General features: G+C 42.0%; 1 protein-coding gene across 7 annotated transcripts in view; it reads left to right on the top strand.

Moving 5' to 3' along the window:
- Positions 1-8,286: 8,286 nt before the first annotated feature.
- LOC309348747 (serine/threonine-protein kinase Sgk3) overlaps positions 8,287-24,747 on the top strand; it is a 49,246-nt gene continuing 32,785 nt past the window's right edge. For 4 of the 7 annotated variants that reach the window (XM_081874460.1, XM_081874459.1, XM_081874453.1 and 1 more), the window contains exon 1: positions 8,827-9,142. The gene's annotated coding sequence lies outside the window, so the exon portion shown is untranslated. The other 3 variants (XM_081874455.1, XM_081874457.1, XM_081874454.1) reach the window with 2 other exon arrangements.

The raw sequence follows: 24,747 nt of genomic DNA, 5'->3' as shown, positions 1-24,747 counted from the left end.
ATTAAAGACCATTTCCTACTAACCATTAGGAAAATATTGTGCCTACATTCCAAAGAGGCTTGTATGTAGAATTGGGCTTTGCATAAAGATCTAGCTGTACATGGTCACTTGGGAGATGGTTTGATGCTGCCAGTTTTGAAAGCATTGGTCACCTGTTCTAGATGTAGCCCCCTACACCCCAAAATGAGGCAATTGGCACTATCAGAGCTGGCCTTGCTGTCTGCTTTTTTGAGCCTATGATCCCAATTCAGCAAAGGGAGCCACTCGTGCAGACCTGGGCTCTGGACACAGAAATCCAGCAACAGCACTTGTACAATGCATTACTATACATGCAGGACATATTTCAAAAGGTGGTTCATTTGCAGAAGCCTGCTTCCATGGATTTGGGTGCATCTTCTTATTATCATCTAGGTTTATACAATGTAGCAGACTTCACTGAATTTAATTTTTTACTTTTTGAAAAGCACAATTTAGAGCACAGTTGCTTCAGAGTAGAGCTGTCAAGGTAACTTGGTCTGATGAATTGGTCTGAGTGGTGTAGTATAGCAAATAAAAGTATTGTCTGTAAGCTGAGAAGTCTGTCTCGGGGTTTGCAAATATGGAAATTACTTGGCAGGCTAATGCTCCAAGTTAAAATCAGATGCCACGAAGGAAGAAGATTTTTTAAAATCAGTATTAGGTGAAAAAATCATTTAAAAGTTTTCCTAATACTTCAGGTAACATTAGCTCTGTCTTTTGCATTTCTGCATCTCAGGTTATAGTTCTCTACATTATACAAAACCATGAAGCTTTGCAACAGTCTTAGCATGCATTACTATTTATGAGTTACAAATGGGTCCTGCAACAAAATGTTACAGTAAGGAGTACTCCTGCTCAGGTTTCCATTTACTCCATTCCACCCATTTCTGTTTTTCCTGCCAACAGCCAGACAACATTTGATACCCACTGGACATGCTCATTGACTTGTTTTGCAATCCCCACCTCTTTTAGGTTTTCCCCCTAAATTGTTTTTGTACTTCTGCAAACCTTGGGCCTGTGCCAAGCCTACTGATATCTCCCTCTTGTCTAGGCATTGTGTGGTTTTGGCTACATAAGGGCTGGCACTGAGAGAACTGAGTTTGCTATTAAAATATATCATGATTTAATCAAGTGTCTTTTCAACCTGCAGGTCACATTACATTCCCAACCTTGAATGATCCACTTTGGTTGTTGGAACTGGGGCTGCATAGACACCATACATTTAAAGTGTATGGCAGTGGCGTAGCGTGGGGGGTGCAGGGGGGGCCGGCCACACCGGGCGCAACATCTGGATGGTTTGGGTTAGGGCGCGCAAATTACTTGCCTTGCCCCGGGTGCTGACAACCCACGCTACGCCGCTGGTGTATGGCTTCCCCCTACCCCACAATAAACACCTGTCATGAAGCTCCCAGAGGTTTCTAGATGTGGAGCAATTGCGAGAGCTGTGCAATCCTACAGGAGGCAACTAGCCTCATAAGGCATTCCTGTTTCCCTCTTAACAGGGTGTTAGCAACACAGCCGCTTCTTTTGGCCTAGCACGTCTAGAAACATCCAAATCACCACATCTGGGGCAGCAGGGGTGCAGTCCCGGACAGCTCAGGGATCAGATAAAAAGCAGATGTTGCATATAGCTTACCCACCTTTGCTCTAAGTGGTTTTAGCCAGTCTTCTGTTAGCAAGACTTCAAGCACCTAAAAACATATCTCTGCAGTTACTACTGCTGCTGCTGTTTTTAGGATATCCTAGTATAGATAACCTCAGTGGTTTTTTTCCTGGGGGTCCTCAAGGGTACGCAGTACTGGCACCTTTTTCTCCTAGAAGAAAAGCACTGGATAACCTTGACCATAAGATTATAAGTCTAGATTTAGAATGTGTTTGCAAGCCTGGAGTTGCACCCAGTCATTACTGATGGAGACTGAGCACTTCATGCCAACACTCTGGGACAGTTTTAAGAATTTAGCAGCATGAATTCACATTTTTATGCCTAAATTTCTCCTGTGAACAGAATCAGGGATCTCAGCATATAGGGATTCAAATAGCCCTGGGAATCATCCCCCCGCCAACACTTTCTGTTCTTTCTGTTCTTTGCAATTTAATCAAGAGAAATGGCTGCCTTTTATCCATTGGCAGGACAGGCAAGAGCCAAAAATTCATTTAGGAAATTACAAAGGGAATGGCTGAATCATGTGCAACACTTATCTAGAGTGTAGCTATAGGTTGCTCCAGAGTGATGGCTCTGTAGCACAAAAATGACAGAAGAGCACACTGGGGAAAGGTAGGGACATTCTCATCCACCCCATCCAGTGGGTCGTTCATCTGATCTGATAGGTTCAGCATGGGCTGAAGCCCCCTTCTCATTAGGGTTATTGCTTCAGAAACCCTGACACAGCAGCTGTGGGCCTGACAATAAAAACTGTTTGGCAAGCCTTCCTTTTAGGGTTGCCACATTTTCTTCTAGCAAGGCTCCTGTCCCTGGCTTTTCAACTACAGGTGACTCCCAAACTCCAGAAGTGGACAGGGAAGCAAGATATAGGGAAGAACAGTTTGGTAGCAGGCTAACAGCTGGGATCACATAAAAGGATGATAAGGAACTGTTCCCCTCCCACAAGCTTACCCAGCAGTGGCAGCAGCAGTATTGTTTTTATTTCTAATTCTTTTTACATTCTAACTTTTTTTAATAGTCCAGCATTAATATGAGAAGTGCTGAATTGGGTGGTTGCAACTACTCTGGACCAGGTTACCCGAAAGACTGCCTTCTCTTGTATAAACCTGTAATATCACTTAGATCATCTGGGGAAAGTCTGACCATGGAACATCAACCTGCAGAATATTGCAAGGCGGTGACTTTTTTGTCCATTTTCTGCTCTCGCCCCTGTACCGTGGCATAACCTTCCCTCTGCCATAAGTGAAGCAGCAATCATCAGACATCTTGTAAAGACATGCCTTTTCACCCAGGGTTTCCCTGTCCCATAAGGCAGAACCTGTTTTTATTTGTTTCAATTCTCTGAATTTCCTGCTTTAATTTGTTTTTATATGCCTTTATACTATTGTTTCTTGTCCTTAAATTGTACACCTTAGAGTTCTTTAAAATATTAAGCAGTTTTATAGATGCTTTTAAATAAATAGATTTTTTTATTATAAAAAATTGCTATCTTTATTTCACCACAATGCCTCTAAGTCCAAATACTGCACCCTGCGACACTGGGAGAAAGAAAGATAGTGGCTGCATCTGCCCTGCTTAGCATTTATTCTATTGGTACTGGGCCACAACAGTAGAAAGTTATAACTCCTCTCCCCTCTCTCTCTCTCTCTCTCTCTCTCTCTCTCTCTCACACACACACACACACACACACACAAGATGCCAGCATCAGTTCCTGTGGACCCTTCCTGGCATTTGCACCCCAAGCCTCATTATTCTTCAGCTGTCAAATTTAATTCAGAGTGGCATAACCCACTATTTAATTTTTGTCATTCCTAGTACATATTCCAATTTCCTTACATCTGACATGAATCTTCTTGCTAAGATAGATGCATATTTACGCACACACAACTAAAATTAAAGTTCCCATGTATTTTGCTACCAAATGGACACCATGCATTATATTGCCTCAGATAAATTACCGGTATGTTGGTTGTTCTTGTTTTAAACTCAGTGTTCAAATGCAAGAAACAACTCTGGAGGATTCACAACACACCGCCATATGCCTATCGGAACTGTTGGAGGAACATTCATATTTTACTGGCACAGTATGATCTCATTTATCCAGATGTCCTCTATGACATCTAACCCTGACTGGAGTAAATAAATTATGGAATTCAATTGCCACAGTAATTCTGGAATTAAGCCCTGACACTGCCACAAAGTACCAGCAGATCGCAGTCATGTGCGTTTTAAAACTGTTAGCAGATTTATAGTGCAAGCCGATGCATGTTTACTGGGAGGGATGCATTTCCACTGTGATCTGTAGGGCTCATAACAGAAGTGGGAAAGCTAGGAGAGCCTGCCTGTGCCCTCCCTTGGGCAACTGCTGCACAACAGCCCTGAAGAGTTGGCCAGTTGCATATTAACTATCCCATAATGGCTGCCACCCCCACTCCAATTCAAAATCACAGCCCCTAGATAGGAGGGGAACCTGGGCTGCTCAAGGAAGACCCTGAGACAACACACTTGCAGTTCCCTGCCAGATCCATCTCAGTTTATGGGGAATGAAGCCGGAACCCAGCTCTCTGACTCTCCCAGAGATCAGAGCAAGCTGCTGTTCTTTGACAACCCCAGTTCTATACTCCTGTAGCATGAGCCAAGCAAACCTGGGCACATGGCAGATGCAACCCACCATACCCCTTAGCATTGATTATTGTAACTCGCTCTACACGGGGCTGCCCTTGAAGCTGACCCAGAAACTCCAGCGGGTGCAGAATGCCACGCCGAGGCTCCTTACGGGGTCCTTGCCACGGGATCACATTCATCCAGTGCTTTACCAACTGCACTGGCTCCCGGTGGAGTACAGGGTCAGGTTTAAGGTGCTGGTTTTGACCTTTAAAGCCCTATGCGGCCTAGGACCCACGTACCTACGGGACTGCCTCTCCTGGTATGCCCCGTGGAGGACCCTAAGGTCCACAGATGATAACACTTTGGAGGTCCCAAGTCGCAAGGTGGTTAGATTGGTCTCAACTAGGGCCAGGGCCTTTTCAGGACCTTGCACCTTCACTGGCCCCAACTTGGTGGAACGCTCTATCACAAGAGACTAGGGCCCTGTGGGACTTGACATCTTTCTGCCTGGCCTTTGGTTTGGACTCAGTCTGACCCTTATGGTTTTGATCTATGGGCTACTTTTAAAATGAGGCTGCATTTTAAATTGCATTTTAACCTGTATTTTAAATTGGTTTTTTTCCTATTATGTTTTTATTGTAATTTTACTGGTGTTAGCCGCCCTGAGCCCAGCTCTGGCAGGGGAGGGCGGGGTATAAATAAAATTTATTATGATGATGATGAATACATGCAAATGTGTTCATAAAGCCTTGGAGATAAAATGGCAAAGTAGTCTTGCAAAACTATGTCTGGTGACCTTGGTAAAAGAATTAAGGAGGTTATGGCTACTCTGGCTCAACTAACTGAGGTCAATAACTGAGGTCAACACAGCTCTCAGCCCAGGATTTCATTATTATTATTTTTGCCTCTGATCATGCATTTCTTACATTAACTGAGATTATTAATCATCACTTTCAATATACTGTATACTCTTATCAACACTCCTTTTATGCAAGCAGTTTCCTAAATGTTCACTCATCCATACTTAATGAAGGAGAGCAGTGGTAAGACGGTTGCGGTATGAACACAGGATATGGCTGTTGAATTGCCAGGGATTGTGCTAGGATTCTAATTAAATGAATTAAACCTTCATAGTTAAAGGGAATTGTCAAAGAAATTATAAAATGTCAGTCCCTGTAGGCCCTACGTAGAGGCTTATGTTTGTATCCAGGCAGCGTGCAGACCTTGCCCTGCATTTGAAGTGAGTTTCGAAATATATCTATATTATTTAAAAGTAAACAAGTTTTTAAAAATATTCCCTATTGTTGCTTCCCATACATGCATTTTATTTGAAACTAGCCTGAATTAAATTTCCACAGCATTTAAAAGTGCATTACAGTGCTTACCCTATCCATTCCCACAACTTTAGAGATCGTCATAAGATTGCCCACATCTATGGCTCAGTTGCACATTGGATATGTGCTAATGTTTTTTTGGTTGTTTCTACATCAGATTCTTCTTGTTGAAAGATGCACAGTCTGTCCCCACAAGCCAAACTCCTTGTTCAAGGAAAAATTAGAAGAAACCAGCAAAGCACCTATGGCCTAATGTTCCTGTTTCGCTGATAGGAAACTAAGGCTGAAACTGGTTGTTGTTTTTTATATTACTTTTTTTAAAGACCTTTGTATTTTCCATGTACATGCAAAGATATCCCACTTTGTCTTTGTGGAGAGGCTCTGCAGCAACATGAATTTATAGAGGTAAGCAGTGACACTGGGAGTCTTTGGGACCACAAGAAGAGCTTTGTTGGATCAGACCAATGTTCCTAATCATCCAGGATTTGGTATCGCACAATGACATTCAGATGCCTTTGGGAAGCTCACAAGCAGAACATTAAGGCAGGCATAGGCAAACTCGGCCCTCCAGATGTTTTGGGACTACAACTCCCACCATCCCTAGCTAACAGGACCAGTGGTCAGGGATGATGGGAATTGTAGTGCCAAAACATCTGGAGGGCCGAGTTTGCCTATGCCTGCATTAAGGCAACAGCCTTCTATTGTTCCCAGCAGCTGGTAGACAACTTGGAAATTGCCTATCTTACTATTGCTTTTATTTGTCCCTGTATTTTTAGACTGCCAATTTGCTGTCAGCAGTGGCGTAGCGTGGGGGGTGCAGGGGGGGCCAGCCGCACCGGGCGCAACATCTGGGGGTTAGGGTTAGGGATAGGGTTAGGGGGCGCAAATCCAGGGTTAGGGGGCGCAAATTACTTGCCTTGCCCCGGGTGCTGACAACCCACGCTACGCCACTGGCTGTCAGTATTCACAGGTTTGCAGCATTCATATTAAAACACTAAATATCATAAACCAGTAACTAAACCAATTCATTCAGCAAAACTGACAAAAAAACTCATATATATCTCAGCAGCAAACCGGAGCATTTCAATTTTGGCCTATCTCAGCAAGCAAGTCCTTCATTGGAGGCTTTTAAGCAGAGGTTGGATGGCCATCAGTCATGTATGCTTTAGTTGAGATTCCTGAATTGCAGGGGGTTAGACTAGATGATCCTCGAGGTCCCATCCAAATCTACTATTCTATGATTTAAAGTCCATTCTCTGCCCCCACAAGGCCTTAAAAGATAAGTCTTGAGGTAAAGTCAACTAACTAAGGTGCTGGTAACTCAAGCTGTTGTGAAAAGCAAGCGGCATTACCAAACATTCTGTGGATGAAAGGAAACATAATACACATGCCTTGCACCTTCACAGAACAAGGAAGGTGCTTTATCACTCCCGTTTATGTCCACTTGTTTCCATGGGTTCAAAGGGCGTGGCAGCTGAGTGGAAAAGAGGGTTGCTGACTGACTGAAACATGGTGGATGGTGATTGGGAAGAGGAGCTTTTCGATGGCAGCATCCTGTCTGTAGGAAGCTGTCGTGACTCAGACTATGGTATTGTAGACAGCATGCTAACTGGCAGCAGCTGCCCAGGGTTTCAGATGGGGGACATCCCCGATCCCTACCTGGAAATTCCAGGTGTTGAACCTGCAACCTTTTCATTACAACACTGATGCTCTACCACTGAGCTACGCCCCTTCCTGGTTTCCACACTGTAATCTTTTAAGTGCCAGGCAGTGAGCCTTTTTACCCTCAAGTCTTTTTTTTTTAAACAAAACAAAACATGTTAACCATGAACAGAAATATATGACACTGCTTTTATCTGCTACTTTTAATTTTATCGTTAACTTGAGTGTTCCTTGCCCTCTTTCGACTGCCAATAGCTTTATAGTTATTTATTCCATAAAATTTATACAGTTTGCTTGTAAAAAAAATAATCCTTCTTACAAAAAGAGGAAAAAATAAAATTAAGAAACATTCATTTTAAATCATCCAAAAGTTAAAATAAATTAAAATTACCTCCACTTTCTAAGCACCTGGGGAGGCTTGTCTAAGCAAGAATGGCATAAGCTGCCAAAAAAATTAATAATTGAAAGGTGAGCAGCATTTTCTGTGCTTTTACAATGGTACCTCAGGTTAAGAACTTGATTCGTTCTGGATGTCTGTACTTAACCTGAAACTGTTCTTAACCTGAAGCACCACTTCAGCTAATGGGGCCTCCTGCTGCCGCCGCGCCGCCAGAGCACGATTTCTGTTCTCATCCTGAAGCAAAGTTCTTAACCTGAAGCACTATTTCTGGGTTTGCGGAGTCTGTAACCTGAAGCGTATGTAACCTGAAGCGTATGTAACCTGAGGTACCACTGTATTTGAAAAAACGGGCCCCATCTTTGTAACTATTTGCTGGTAATTTTTAAATACAGTACAAATACAGTACAGTATAGATAAAAGAACGGCCTCAAGAGAATGCTTCCTTTTAACAGTCAGCATTTTCCTGGCACGGGGAGGCTGTGATAAGGTGCAAACAGGTGCTATACCTGTTGAATTTCTGCCTGCGTCGAGCAGGGGCCTGCAGGGGTCACAACCGCCCACCAGGCGGCGAGGCGTCCCGCCAGTTCCGCGTCACATGCACCTCAAACGCTGAAACCCGTCCTCGGATGACCCCGCCAGGCTCTTGCATCCATTCTGAGCGTCTCGCAGCGGGAGAAGCTGCATGGCGCCTCCGCTTGCTGTTGTTGCAGCCGCAGCAGCAGCAGCAGAAGTTGCAGCCGCCGTCCTCGGACCCGCTGCAAGCTTAAGGTAGGTCGGCGTTTCGGGACAGGGCTTGCCGGGCCCTTCCTTGCGCGGCGCACCGCCAGGAGCGGAGCGGAAAGGCGCTGGCAGGGAGGAGGTGGTGGTGGAGGACGAAAGCTCCGTGGGGCGAGTGCGGGGAGTCCGGGAGCTGGGCTTGGGTGGGGCTCCCCACTGGGGAGCCTTCCTTCCCGCTTGGAAGTCTGGGTGCGGGTCTCTCTCCGCCTGCTGCTCCATGATCCTGACACGTCAGTGAGGAAACGAGCCAGGGCAGGGAGCGTTCCGAAAGGACGCGAGGAGAGGAGACGGAGGGAGGGTTGGTTATATCTCTCGGCTGGGAAGCGCGATGTTGGGCTGGGCAGGAGGAGGTACGACCTGGAGGGAGGGAGCCGTTAAACGCAGAGCTTTGCATGTTGCAAACGGGGCCATTGAGTTAGCAGGCGCTCGTTGCTGGTTGGAGAATCAAGGGGACCCGGAGGTTTGGCGCTGCAGTCCTGCGCGCGCTTTTGTGGCAGGGAGTCTCCTTGAACTCAGCTGGGTTTCCTTCTGTGTGGACTTGCCCAGGATCGTGGTGCAGTTGGTGTCAAAGCCACCGGAACTGGAGGCTGCTTAGATCCGAAACCTTGTTTGCTTCTGTGCTGTACTGAGGTGCTCAGCGAACGTCTTTTTCTCTTGCCTAAACAATCCAACTCAACTAAGGTAAGATCACAGGGCTTAATTTGAGCCCTGGGGATTGTCAGGGTTGAGGCCTGTGGCATGTGGTTTCTACTCTGTATCAGGAAGTTTTAAATGTTCGATATTAAATTATTATTATTATTAGTAGTAGTAGTAGTAGTACTCCAGAAGAGGGTGAATGCTGAGTTCCTTTATTCTACCCGCAGAATGACTCTGAATAGACTGCTTTACTTTCAAATGTCCCACAAGCACTCATAGACTGGGTGATTTTCCTCTTTTTCTCTTAACTGGTGATCTTGTATTATTTTGTGTATTATCATCAGCACCGTTACTGTCCTCTTTTTTTTGCTCTTAATTTTCTATTACTTTGTTGTTGCTGCTGTTATTCATATCATCGTCTGTTTTGTAATGTAATGTGGGAATTTATGCGGAAGAACTTGGTCACAAGGCATGAACAATATAGGAAAGTGTCTGAAAAGCGTGTTGTAAACACTTTTTCATACTTCTGCTCTCAGTTAGTTGCCAGAGAGGTAAATGATTGCTCAAGTAACGTCTTTAGGGCAGACTTTCTGTGCAGGCTCTTTTTTTTTTCTTGTCTGTTTTATGAAATTGATGAACAGGATGAAGAAAGAGGAGATAATCCTAGAGGAAGCCTACTTTCCATTTGAGTGTAAATATAAGATTACACTGCTGAACTTTAATCTCAAATTTCCTGGCTGTTTGGTTCAGTTAGTGGGCTCTTCTCAGCTTGCGTCTGTTGAGGGACTGAGAGGTTTTACAAAGCCTTGGTGTCTCTCTCTCAAATCCATTGTGTAGTCAACCATGCAGAAGCTTCTTATATTTCTTGTTGTCCCTTATTAAAAGTTCTACGTAGCAACTGGATTTTCTGAAAAATAAGTGGTGGTGGTGATGTGTAAAACAAAGTATGCCCACAGTGATTAAGAAACAAGTTTCTTTCAAAATTATTTAAAGAAATTGTAATGCAGAATGTATAGGACTCTCCACCCTGATCACAGCCTAATCACCTCTGCTTTGACTCTTAGTTACGTATGTGTGTTATTGTGTGTCTGGTCTTTTCTAGAGGGATTTAAATCAAATATTTCCTACTTATCATTATTGGGGCCTGTTTGACATAAACCTGAGCCTCTTGCTGTATTTATTGCAAAATACTGTACATACGTAATTGTTTGTTGAGCTACATTTGAATTGTTGTAAATTTTAATGGTTCAGAGTGCAATCTTCCAGCATCTTTCTGTGCATATCATGAAAGGGCATAAGAGGAGCAGCAAAAATGTCATTTAATATTTACTAGGATGTTTGTTTAATACTGCCCTTTCTGGGATGACTAGCGGTACTAAAGACAATAAACTCAAAATAATAAAATACCAGATTGACACAGATCAGTTTAATAAATATGAATAATCCCAATCTCTCCAAATTTGGGGAAGAGTTATTGCTCAGTGGTAGAGCATGTGTGCTTCATTTAGAAGGTCTCTTGTTCATTCCCTGACATCTCCAAGTAGGGCTGGATGAGACCACCATAGTCTGAAATCCTGGAGAGCCACTGCCAATCTGTGTAGACAATACTAAGCTAGATGGGCCTTCTAGATGGAGCTTCCTATGTTCCTATTCTGCTTGCAGATCAAAAACATTTACCCACTTAAGAGCTTCTACAGAGCTGAATATAAAAGAGCTGTTTGATTGCTAACACTCTGAACATTTGTCACTTCCCCTCCCCTTTTAACTAACACAACTAGATCTGAAAAAACTTATTTCAGCTCGAAAGGGACTAAGTAAAATAGTCCTATAAAAGGCAAATGGAAGAGAGATTCTGTCAGCAGCCATATTTCTTTATGAGAAAGAAATGAAAAGATTGGGTCTTAAAGCTTATATTGCCAGATCTGCTGATGTGTCCATACACATGTCTGTAAACCTGCATCTTCTTACACGTGTTCACAGAAATATTCCTTTGGGGTTGTTTAGTGGACATGAAAGATGCCATTGCAGTGGACATGACTACTGAATACCAATGTCATTTTGCATATCTGGGGCATGTCGTGGCTTGGGAGAATTACCCCAATTTGTTGTTGTTAATATATTCATCTGCAGAAAATGGCTGAAAGTACCGGTAAGTAAAAATGGCTCCGCTGTGCTATGGAACAGAAAAGGTGGTTAGTTCAAGGCAAGGCAAGGCAAGGCAAGGCAAGGCAAGGCTAAGGCAAGGCTAAGGCAATCCCAACCCACTTTGCCTTGAACATAAGCTCAATACAGTTGACTGAATTTTCACTGTGACTTGTTGGGGTACAAATGTGACTGGGTGTGGGGATTTTAAGAGGTGCTTAGTTGCCCGTTGGTGCAGTGGACAGCTCCCTGTACCTGTATGTTGTGAACTGCCCTGATACTTGTGGATGAAGGGCAGTATACTACTGCTACTACCCCGATTTCTTTCTTTCTTTGATCTGTGTTTCAAGTTTTCCTATCCCTGATTAGGCTCAGGCTTATTGTGGATGGATCTGATTCCACCCTGGGTTTCTAGAAACCCTCCATCAACACAGCAGGGAACTTCCTTTTAGAATGAGACTGGCACTTACTTTCTCACAAGTCCTACAACATGGGAAAATAGCAAACATGGCTAAGAGGCAAGGGAACAGGGAAGAAAGGCAAGGGGTCTAGCCAACGTGAAAAGGTCTGGTTCCCACAGTGATCTCACGGGGTCAGAGTGTATTGAAGAATAAGAATCCTGGAAGATTCCATAAAGTTAAAAAGCTTGGGTGTACAGGAGGGGTCTGTTTATAGGAAAATGCTTATCGAATTAGCATTAACTCAAGTGCAAAAAGTGATCTCATTATCATCACAGGGCTGGAAAAAAGCATGTTGCACTACAAAAGGCAGGGTTTGTTTTATATAATAATAATAATAATAATAATAATAATAATAATAATAATAATAATAATAATAAATTATTTAATAGGACAACAGAAGATAGGTGTAGTCAGCAGTCACTGGTTATGACATTTAAATTTTCATGCTACAGACTTGCAACAGCCATGAGGGTCATTTTTCCTCTTAAGCATGATATGATTAGCTAAACTGTGTTTGTTGTAGGAATTTAGCTTTTATTTCTCAGGTAATGCAATCGAAGCTGCTTAATTTAATTGGGGAAGAGTAGGCTTGATAGATAAAATCTGCTACTTGCCCGGGATAATTAATGGGCAAATTAGAGGCATTACCTGCACAATCTATGGCTTGGTTCTGGGTGTGGGGGAATAACTAGGCATATATGTGTACAAGATCTATTATTTTTTTGGGGGGGGTAATACTCCTTAACTACTGTGAAGAGGATTTATGGCAGGAATTGCTAATACTTCTCTTAGCTTAGGCTTTCTCCTGTTTCTTTGCAACAGGACCACCCTTGTTCAGAGCAAGCTGAATTACACATACAGTCTTGAGGCACATGAAGAGTTCCAGTTGGTAACTGGCTTATTGAGTCAGCATATAAGTCAGCGGTGGGAAACCTGTGAGCTGCCAGATATTGGTGGACCACAGCTCCCATCAACCTTTCGGACATGCTGGCTGGGAATGATGGGAACTGGGAGTTTGCCAATATTTCCCCACGGCTGATGTAAGTGTTCAGGATTATGTGCTCCAAGCCCTCTCAGTCAGTGTAACATTAAAAAAAATAAAATTCTGGAGTCAGAAGGCATCTCAGAGGTTGTCTAGTCCAACCTCATGTGATTGCAAAAAATCCACTAGTACAGTATCCATGCTGAAATAGCCATTCAACCTGTTTGGGTATTTCAGAGGTGATGCAATGGCCTTGAACTTTGATATGTTGCTGCCATGTTTCCCTTCACTCCCACACTATTTCCACATTGCTGTTTGTCTCATGCAAGGAGTTGTCTCTTGAAGACTACTTCCGAATTTATTTGTCTAGTATATGTCATCTCTCTCTCCCTCTACCTTTCTCACACCCCTTCCACTGCCCCCAATACTCAGGCAGTCCAGCCTTTGCATAGGGGCACCTAGGCACAAATGGCTTAAGGTATGGATATAACTCTGTCTAAGACTGAGCTGTGCAAGGAGAGCAAACTTATCCCCGTTAGATTATTGTTTACCTATGGTAAATTATCTCTAGCCAGTTCTTGGAGAATGAGGTAATCTTTCTGCTCTCTAGGAGTAAACACAGCATTTACCTCTTTGTAACATCCTCCGAAGGAAAGAGTGATTTACTGGGAAGTGTTACATTTTTTTTTTTTTACTAAGAAGACTATACAGTAGGTGGAGGTGTTGGGATAGATTCTGACCGGAGGGAAGTCTGAGAGCTCTGGTTTCCCACCATCTTCCTCAACTTGTTGTAAATATGTCTGATCAGGAATATAAAATTTTTCTGTTTTTTAATTTTTATTTTTTTTTACATTTCTGGGAACAGAAACAGAGCTGAAAACACAGAGGTGTCAGAACTTGAAAAAGAGGTAAATAAAAATTCCTGCAGTGCCAGGGGAAATTGTCAACTTGCTCTGTTGCATGCAGTCAGGGCGACACTTCTGCTTTAGCTGGCACCCGGATACCCAGCCAAAGAGTTTTCCTTCCACATGTGCCTGAACCGCACAATTTAAGCGGCATGCCCCAGGCTCCTTTAAATCAAGTAGAGGACTGTAAGATAAAAAGGCTGCATGTGAATACACATGATGGAAATGGCATCTTCTGCAATTCAGGAGCCAGTGTGGTGTGGTGGTTAAGAGCACGGGTAGGCAACCTAAGGCCTGGGGGCCAGATGCAGCCCAATCGCCTTCTCAGTCCGGCCCGTGGACATGTTTTTACATGAGTAGAATGTGTCCTGGTTAAGAGTATTGAACTAGCACTTCAGAGACCAGGGTTCAAAGCTCCACTCAGCCATGAAGCTCCCTGAGTGACTTTGGGCCTGTCACTGCCTCTCAGCCTAACCTACCTGACAGGGATGTTGTGGGGAGTAAATGAGAAGGAGAACCTTGAGCTCTGTGAAGGAAAAGGTGGGATGTAAATGCTAATAAATAAATGTTGTAAGGGATGTGGTTTCCATGGCAGCCCGCCCCCCCTTTGGCTTTGTAACTGCTATATTTAATTGTATGATCAGGCTAGCCCTGAAACCGTGCAGATTTTCTTTCAATAACTGTATATATAACATGAGTGAGACTTGTTGCCTGAGGAGAAATGGCGTATGGCAACATTACTGTATGGCGCTGCCAAGGGTTTGCCTTGGGTTACATGAAATGGTTCTTGTGCACAAAATTTAAAAGAAAACTGAGCTAATCATCACAATCTACTATGATAGATTAAAGAAATTTTAAAAAGACATTTTAAAAAATAAATAATAAAGCCCTTACTTTTTTTTTTATATTTCTTTAAATTCATTTAAAATATTTGGTATATGATACTGAGATGAAACAAGTGGTGCATAAAAGTTCAGTCTCCAAGTGGTCAGTGAGGGGTAAAGACCTGCTGTGCTCCAATGAAAGTGGTGTTACAGAAGAATACAGGCTACTTGGTTCATGTTAATTGTACCTAGTAATTCTAGGCAGAGGATCCTGTTTTTCAGTTCAGTGATTTCAGATGGCTATTTCTATCTAGCAGGGTCTCCTGCGGTATTTCGGTGAAGACTTTAGTCTTCACACATCACAAAATCAGGTGTTAAGCTGAGAACATAATGCTCAGTTAACATGTAAGCTAAGTCAAACGGAGGCTCTGCACAAATGAGCAAATATTTGGTGGACTCACAGAGCCCGGTGCTACTGCTGCTATGCCTCGGTGTTGTTGGGGTTTTTTGGTGGTGGCAGGTTGTTGCTGTTGTTTCTTTCTAGTATCTATAGTTTAGATTTAGTTGTGATTTATGTGTAAATTGTTTAGTTTGGCTGTGTATTTTAAAAATGTTATATTTATTGTTTATGACTACTTTTGTTATGTTGCATTTTGCATGTTGTAAGCCCCCTTCAACATGGTTTGCTGTGGAAAGGCGGCATACAAATAGAACTATGTATGTATGTATGTATGTATGTATGCACCCAGGGCAAAGCGATGGTTTGACTTAGCATTACATCCAAACCTAGAGTTGTGGCTTGTCTCCCTGAGATGAACCACAAGGAGTAAAGGCCCTGGAGTGTGTAGAGTGACACAAACCATGAACAAGGTTTTGGATGTAACAGTAAACCAAATCATGGTCATTCACACAAACTCATGGTTTTGCAGGTTGCATGTGAACTGGGTCCCTGTACTGGGCTGGGAGCAGTGGGTGCTGTTCATGAACCCTGTCTAATCCTTCAGCTTTGTGATTTTACTATAACACTGAACTGAACTGATTTGTAGAGGAAGACAATGAAAATATTTGGTGTTTGAGGTAAAATCTCTGTGTCCTCTTCACTGTCTTCAAGTTTTGGCATGTTAGCTGCTTGCTCTCCCTTACTGTTTACTGTGCAATAAGCAAAGCAGGTGGGCCATTGTATGAAACTGCTCTGAGAGGCAAGGTTTTCTTATTGTTCTAGCAATTCATCTTTTGAATGAAATCTGCTGTGGCTTTAAGCAGACCTGGTTCCGAATTAGGGTTGCTTTAGTCTTGGACTTTTATTGCGGCTGCACAGGAAGCAACTGTTCATGAAGGGAAAATATAATTCCAGCCCTTACAATTGACTGAGTGGGCTGTGCAGCTGCCTCAAACCTGGAAGCCTGCTTCCTCCACGCCCTTAAATATGTCAGTTTAACACTTGGGGTTTTAAGGCATTCTTTTCAAGACCTATGATTTTGATTACACACCTTAGCATTTTTAAACACCAGGGGTCTGTAGTGGCTGCTTGGGGAATAGGAGGAGCCTTATGGGCACAGCTCTTCTCACTTCCTGCCTCACATGTCAATGGAATGGCATCCTGTGTTACCCCTGGACACTGTTCTCTCGTCCAGCAGTAAATACAATACAGGCCCTTGCTTTTTTGGCTGAAACTCTGGGGCAATGGTTAATGCAGCCCCACCTGCAATGGCTCCTCCAGGGCCCATATGGACTCTGCAGACAAAAAGCAGTGAAGAGGATAATGAGTCTAGCATGTAGAAATTATGGGAAAGGTTGGATAAAAGTTTGGATTTCTGGTTGGGAGCTGCATCTGAATCGCCAAATGAGCAGGGCCTGCTGGAGTAGAGAAATGGGCTGACAGTAGAAGGATGCATGCCAAAGTGGGTAGGAAGTCCTTTTCAACGTCTTGTGTGTGTTTAAGCTCCCTCCAGAAACTTAAGATGTATCACACCCTTTCCTTGGTGCCTACATAGCAAAGATGTGGCAACTAAAAGGATCGAGGAAGCAGTTAAAAATGTGTCAGTGCATGCATGCCAACTTCAAATCCTGTTGCTCTTTGGGTTGGGTTGCAAATGAATTGTGGTGAGTTTGTGTGTGTAAAGGAGAGTGAGTATTTATGTAGGTGTCGCTATACTGCCCTTCACTATACTACACCAGGTGGTGCACAACATATCAAAACACATCAATGCAGAGTCTTAAAAATGATTAAAACTTCAGCACAAAATAGAAACAGCGTAAACTAAGGACTCATCCACACTTCTGCTTGTTCTATGATTTCTAGGCATGGGTCTGAGAGGTTTTTCTTTTCTCCTACTGCTTTCTCTAGGAAAACCTGCTGTTTACCACTGAATCAGAACAAAGGTCAACCCTCAGGACAAAACAAAGACCTCTCAGACCCATGCCTAGAACAAGTGCAAGTGTGGATGAGCCCTGAAATAACATAAAACAGCAGAGGGTATGATAAAAAGCTGCCCTCAGAAATACTACACCTCTTCACTTCCCAAAGCCTGGCAAAAGAAGCATGTTTTCCTCACTGAGGTGAGATGTACCCTGATGGTTCTGAAGTTTTATTGAAATAAACAGGCAGCTTGTCAACTAGGTATGCAGTGACACAGGTTGCAATGACTATAAAAGCTTCCTGCTGCTGGAAGCTTGCTACTACGCCGGCGCATTTGGTTTTTAAAAGCAACCTATAAGCTATTGTGGATTATATCTAAGTATCTAAATGTTATCCAATTTTCCAGGGGGAAGGAATGTGGAACATTAAGATATACACAGTAAATCATTTGCCCAGAGGACGTATTTGCTGCTGCCAGCTGAAAACTGAATCTGATTAATCTACAGTGCTATTTTTAATTATGTAAAAATTGTTGCTCCTCTACTTCTTCTTTTTTCTGTTTGAACCCCGACAAATTTCTTGTGGAAGAGGCAGTTGATGTCTTACTGCCTCTGTCCACAACCTCCTTCATTGTAATTTTAGTTAGTGAAGACAGGAGATGGCTTTCAGGTAAGTGGGCTCTAGACAGGAGTGTAAGTAAATACTTAAGTAGCTTACAATGGGTGATATCCAACATTAGTCATACTTAAAATAGACATCTGAAGGCAGCCCTGTATAGGGGAGTTGTTAATGTTTGATGTTTTATGCTTTTATATTTGTTGGAAGTGTCCCATAGTGGCTGGGGCAACCCAGTCAGATGGGTAGGGTACAAATTATAAAAAATATTATTTATTATTATTAGACTAATTGAAATCAGTGGGTTTCAGATACTTAGGTCAATTGATTTCAGTGGATCTACTCTACATATGGATTTTACCGAGGGGATTTACAAAGCACTAACATAGCTGTAGAGAGAAAAGAGCAATAGGACATAGACATTTTTCTGTAATTTACTGAGTTGTCAGGAAAGCATTTTTAATCCGTAATAATATTCTGCATTGCACTGGAACCGGAGTGTGTATAAAGGGGAAGGGAGGAATTGTGCCTCCATTTTTAAAAGAAGGGTTGTTAGTACGTTACATAGCAGATGAATAGGATTCTTCATGCACTCATCTGCTGCCAAACACTGATGTTATTTGAAAACAAAGACTTTCTTCAGAGCAAAGTTTAGGCTGGCATGGCTATGAATCCCAGAATTATTTTACATTTGGATGAAAACAGTGGTGCCCTTGTACTTGTAGAGTGCTGGAAAGCTGCTCATCCCCAAGTCAAACCCTGGTAAGCAACTCTTTTTAATCTTGTTTGCAAATCCACTGTTCTCCTGGTAGATACTGAAAAACAAACTTGAAAGTTAAAACTAAATTTGGGCTAAAACTATTCGAGCTTATAACAGAAATTGACAGTCTCCTAGGCTGTGCAAGTTGATCAATCACAGACAATTGCATTCTTGCACAACTATGGCTGCAAAAGTGAGAAGCAGGTATGTTGAGTGTCCAGTTTCTGCATGTGTGTGTATTGGTATAACAACATTGAGGCAAGGGAGTGAGTTATGCAGCCATCTATTTAGGTGAGAGCCAAACTAGACATGGAGAAACTGTGTTAAAACACCTGTTTGTTCTGTTCATCTATAAAGTGGGAATGGAAGTAGCCTATGCTTTGCACCGGGGGTGGGGAATTTTTTTCCAGCCTGGGAACCACATTCCTTTCTAGGCAACCTTTTGGGGGCCACATGCCAGTGGTGGATTGGGCCAGAAGCAAAAGCAGGCAGAGCAACAAATGTTCATTTTATGTTGGTACAGTAGGTTTCTTTCTACACAAAAATTCATGACAGAGTTCAAGGGCACATTTAAACCAGGCAAAAGCATTCAAGGCCAATGAGGAGTTAGGATCAGGGAGCAGTGATGCGGCCTGCCCCATCTCTGCCCCTTAGTTCCACTATTTATATGGCTGTCAGAGTTGCAAGTATGTCAGATACAACATGGACAAGTTAACTTCAAGGATAGCAAATAGGATTAAAACATGATCCAACAGCCTGACTTGCATTTTGAATCACCTGAATTCTGGATTTCAGTATATATTGTATGGAGCTTTCTCCCTTATAAATGTATGGGCATCTAGTTTGGCCCTACATTAATAATACTGATTTTGGAGTGAGCCTTTAAATTATCTGTCTTCTGTTCCTAATCTGCGTGTGAATTTTGACTTCTTAAATATTAAAGACGGGTTGGATATACTAGGTTTGCTAGGCCAACCTTATAAATTGGGAACAGTAGGAAGCTGAGGAAGTTTTCCCCCTCATCTCATAGCATGAGTTGAAAATTTAAAATGGATAGGAACTTGCAACAGTAGACTAAAGAAGTTGAATGGGTTGCTAGATTCTCAGCTCATTGGGGCTGACACTGTCTCAAAGTGATGAATAGTCACTCCTTAGTGCAAAGGAGGTCTGATTAGATCTATCCGGAGGTATTCAAGTACAGCTTGACTTCATTTATTGTAAAGGCCTCATTTGTTATATTCTGGAGTAAGATTTCCTTATCACCTTGTTTTGACTCTGATGGCATTTCTTGGCAATGCAAACCTATTTGGAGATGCTTGTGGAATTTCAGTGGTTGCCCTACAGGGCTGGCATAAATTTCAAGCATTCTCATATTTTACTTGTGAAGCGATATTCAGAGTGGATTTGGGGAGTAAAGAGCTATCTGTGATACCAAGATAATGGAAAATCCTACTAAGATGTAGCATGCCTCCACAGAAGCGTATTTGACCACCATCTGCATAATTCATAATTACTTTAACACAAAGTTCAGCCTCCTAATGTAATGGCATTTGGGGCATTGAGGGTTTATTTTTAGTGGAGTAACTGTTTTTTTGACAACAGTTTTTAGAAGATGGATTCAACCAGGAGGTGTAGGGAGCTGAGATCTTGCCATGTTGAAGCAAACAAATGGCTAATTACCATGGCCAAAGGCCAGTTAGCTGTGCCTTTGCAACATCACCATCATATCAATATGGTCATGAGAATGAACTTTCAGTATCCTTTTATAACTGTCTAAAGCAAATAAGCAAACCTTTAAAGTTTCTGATCTTTTTGGAAAGCTATATATCTTTAAAAAATGATCTAAACCTAATTATCATCCCCCCCCAGATTCCTTTTTATTTAGAATTTCTAGTACACAGCTGAGCATTAAAGAGAGAACCATTTTGTTACTATCATAAACTCAATAGGTTGCAAGATTTCCTACTTACTTTTGCATTCTTTTTGGTTCAACTTAATTTTTCAAGTTCAAGTCTGAGCATATCCAGACTTGACTACAGTTTGGAATCTTCTCTGCTACAGTAGCTGTAAGCTTCTGTCTTTTTATAAGAGAATATTATATGCGAGATAATTAGGTGCCAGATTGTAGGTCCTCAGTTTATTCTCTTTGTAGACTAGAAATGCGTTTTTTTTAATAAAAAAATAAGAAGTAAGGGTGTGAAGTTTTTTGTTCGTTTCATTTTATTCTTGGTAAGTTATGATGAAATGTCCCTCACACAGGAAATAAAGAAAGAGAGATTTCTTCAGGAACTAAATTCTCTCTCTCACTACTCATTGTTTTGGATCTACCAAGTTCTCCCCCTCCCATTTTCCTTCTTTTATTTGTCCATCATATGGTCCCTAGAGTTACCCAAATTATTTTTCATGCCTGAAGTCTACTGTTTGTTTTAAAGTGATCATGAGAGTTGGTTTACATTTTCCACAACTGATGTTTCATAAGTTCACACTACCCCATCTCTGTGTGTTACAGATAACTCTGTAAATATATCAGTCACTTCTCCTGAGATGAAACAGAGGTGATTTCAGAGCCCTTTAATGAACAGGAACACTTTGTCCCACTTTTATCTTATTTCAGCACACTAGTCTTGAGCACACGTGAGTTGCTTCTAAGAGTGATAGTAGCATGACTGCACCTTGTATCATTAGAAGCAGTTTAAAATGTGTGTTGATGTAATATTTGCTATTTGATACATTAATAAGTCACGATCTAAACTCAAATTACATGACTAACTCTGAGTACCCCACCCAATGGGGCTTTTAACTTAATATTTTCTTTTTAGAAAAACCACCCATACTCTCTGTGCTTTCTGGCAAATAGGCTTTTGAAACTTAGAAGTCTCAGTTTCTAGAGGAGTAGCTGCATTAGTCAAACTTTAACGTTTCAGGCATTTTCTGCAATTTAACTGTAAACTTCCCAGATCCCTATGACACCAAGCTTTGAGGCTACTTCAGTTTATTTTTTCACTGTACCTGCCATAATTGGTGGGGTGTTGAGGAGGTCATAATAGATTGGTTAGGTTGCTGTATCAAGACTATCACCCCCCCCCCAAAATTGGGAGTTAGCTACCCCTGCTTTAGGCAGAGATAAGTACCTCTCTGCACTGGAGTTGTAGCCACAAGATGGCCTACCAAACAAATTTTGGCTTTTTACAATGCCTACGTGAAATGATTGTGTTAGTGTTCCACGATGCACCATCTCAGTTTTAAATCTAGCAGTGTCTTGTCATTGACACATAGTAATTATATAGTAATCTTTATGGTAAAATTACTATCTCCAGGCAAATGGTGCTTGACTGCAGCAGAAGCACATGTGGTATTTATGGGGTGGAGTGGGGAGTATTTTGAAAGTATTATATAAGTGCTTACATGAGGTCTATTTCTGTTTTATAAAGAGCAGAATTCTCTTTGTATTGCGGGCACACAATTCTGAATTTTGTAGAAGATCGTGCATTTAATACCTTGCATCATATAGTACTTGTTTTGCTTGTCACTTCAGTCCCTAAAATTTATTAATTTTCCCTATTTCTTTCTTGCCTTTTATGTATATTTTACAATTTATTTTAGTCTCTTTATGGCAGGGAGTAGGGAACCTGTAGCCTTCAGGTGTTGGACCAGTGGTGCCATCTCCAACATTGGGCCCAACCTCTGTGCATTGAGTGAAGGTCTCAAGGGAGAGCAGCATTCCTGCTCACAGGGAGGAGCTTTCATGAGTACAGCCGGCATCCCTTTTCAAAACTTTACTCAGTGTATGGAGCTTGGAGCACAAGAAACACTTGAATGTGGGAATCTGAAACCCATCTTTACAGCTCATGAATGTGCCTGAGTGCTACTGCTCTGATTAGAGACCCAGCCATTGTAATATTTGGAACTTGTCTTGTAATTTAAGTCTTGTCTTTAATTCCTCTGTTTCAGCTGCAAAGAAGAAAGCATTAGCACTTACTTAAATTTCTAATTTAGGCATTGTGTTAACAAGCAGGAGTGAAGGTCTGGTCACACATGACACCAGAGCTGAAGAGAGACATAATATTTTTAGAGCAATGGGTCTGATTTGGGAGCACCCTTGCCATTTTTAAATCCTATTCTACCTCCAGGGCTAAGTCCTTGGGGAGTGGGGACAGCTTCGCATGTTCTTCTCAGATGTTCTTTCTGCCTTCACCTTAAAAGTGTATTTGTACTCCTCTCATTTTTCAGCATATGCTGGAGCATGGCCACTGTGGGACAGAAGAAAGGCAGCCATTTAAAAAACGACAACTGTAAATTCATATTCCCAATATGGCTGCAGAAATGCAAAACAAATGAAAAGACACACAGCTTATAGTTTTACGTGAAAAGATCATGAGTTTTTAGAAACATTAAAAACTAAAATATATGCACCCCATTTAGTAGAAGAGGCAAGTCAGTTTGCTTTCCCTTGTGTAAACTGAGCTGCTTCCTTGCTTGCATTGAGGGGACAGCTTTGAAATTGAGGAGCACTCTGTGCCTGTTAGATGATGTCTTTACAGCAGTGTAGCCCTAAAGCCTGGCTGATTGCTGGCAGCTGAATTAATCAATAGTTTCACTCCTATCAAAGTGATTTCACAGGAGACTTCTGATTTTACCTCTCCCCGCAATGGACGTGCTCCGTGGGTGCTCCGTGTAGGAGCGATTGTTGGAGGGATTTCTGGGGCTACGCGACCCCTAAAAGACCCTGAGCCGAAATATATCCAGCGGCGTCGGAAAGGGACCTCAGTATCTACGCCTTTTCGGGCGAAAGAACAGGGAGACCCAGACGCATCAAAGTGATTTCACAAGATCAGCCTTCACTTAGCAGGCATTCTCCAGATCTTTTTGCAGTGCAGCTTCCAGTGGCCTCAGCCAGCACAACTGTGCTGAATGGAGTTGTAGTCCAAAACATCTGGACGACACCACCTAAGGGAAGGCTGCCCAATATAATTTCCTAAGTGCTGGAATATGCATGTCAAGTAACTTGGAGCAATGGTGCTTCCTTTAGAAATACAGAAACATTATGCAGTGTTATAATACTGCATCTTCTAGCACATAAGACCATGTGGTTTTAGTTTACTCAATCAATTTCCTACCCTAGAGTGATTCTTCTTACATATGCACATTGTTTAGTGAGAAACAGGAATGAGAAATATATTTATTATTTTGTGTATGTTCGGTTTCTGAACGTAATTCGTTCCAGAAAACTGTTCGAGTTCCGAAACATTCGAAAACCGAAAACTCAATATAGAAGCCTCAAAATGGAAAAATTAATACGAATAAACTCAATAAGGAAGCCACTTTGGAAGTTCGACTTCCGAGGTGTGTTTGAAAACAGAAGCATTTACTTCTGGGTTTATGGCGTTTGAGTTCCGAAACATTCATCAACGGAGGAGTTTGAAAACCGAGGTTCCATTGTATTAGCAAATTTGATCAAACTTTGATAACAGCTAAGATTTTCAACCAGAGTTAAATGTTGCAAAGTTAAGTTTACGATGTCATCTTTGACAAATGTAACCAGTCTTCTCACAGGTGAATGTATTAGTCACAGACCTCACAGTGCTCTCTGCTAAGCTGAATTCATTAATATAATTTCAAGAACGTGGTTTAGAAACTGAATACCAAAGAGAGGGAATGCATCAGAGAAATTAAGTGTTTTATGCTCGGGATAATGCCTACTGATTTAGCAGTACATTATTAGGTACTATGATATGCACAGTGTTTGTGCATGTGGGGTGGTGGTGGTATGTAATTGTGATGAGAGACTGTTTTAAACTGGCATTCTAAGTTAGCATTCAACTGCTTCATTTTTCCGCTTCACTTTAGTTAGGGTGATAAACGTTGGGAAGCTAAAATTCTGCACGTGTTCCTAGATGGATAAGGAACTGCAAACAGGTGGTGTATGCATGTTTTCCTGAGTGGAAGAAAAAAAACTTGATTGAGAAACCAGCAATATTCATGTGAAGTCCCAAGCAGGCTCCTGGCAATTGTGCCAATTGTCTGTTCAGATGGGAGAGCACAGATGGCTTCACCGAACCATCCATTCTTCTCTAAAAACAGGATTGATCCTATTGCCAACTGTTTGGTGCTGCGTGCTGCTGTTTTCTGCAACAGTGCTCACATTCCTCTGCTTAATTGTGCCAGAAATACGGCTGATAACTAAAAGACTCAAACTGAAGCGAGAAAACATTTGAAAGCATAACTCCTCCTTTCCCTTCGCCTTCCCACTTTCCCAACTTGTAAAAGTAAGGGAGCTTGGCTAGAACCCTTTATACCTGATATGTTAGTTCTCTAAATGCAGAACGTTAAAAAAAATCAACCCCATCAGGGAAGCATTTAAAGCTGCCATCAGTCTCTTCTGTAACCCAAAGTAGTCCCGTCCTAGCTAAGACCCCCTGAACCTCAGGAGAGATTTTGGTGCCAGAGGAAGCCGCTTCTAGGGGCCAATTCTTTCTGGGGGGAAAATCCATGTTTATTTTAACACTCTGTTCAAGTAAGCATGCTTAGAATTGCAATCATATTTTCCAGTTTTCTTCTGTGAAAAGTGCTTTCCTTTAAATTGTCACAAGGTCTAACAATAG

The sequence above is a fragment of the Podarcis erhardii genome (assembly GCF_964252035.2).
Source record: "Podarcis erhardii genome assembly, chromosome: 8".
Taxonomy (NCBI): Eukaryota; Metazoa; Chordata; class Lepidosauria; order Squamata; family Lacertidae; genus Podarcis; species Podarcis erhardii.
The sequence above is the reverse complement of the archived record's forward strand: the minus strand, read 5'-3'. Positions and strand labels throughout refer to the sequence as shown.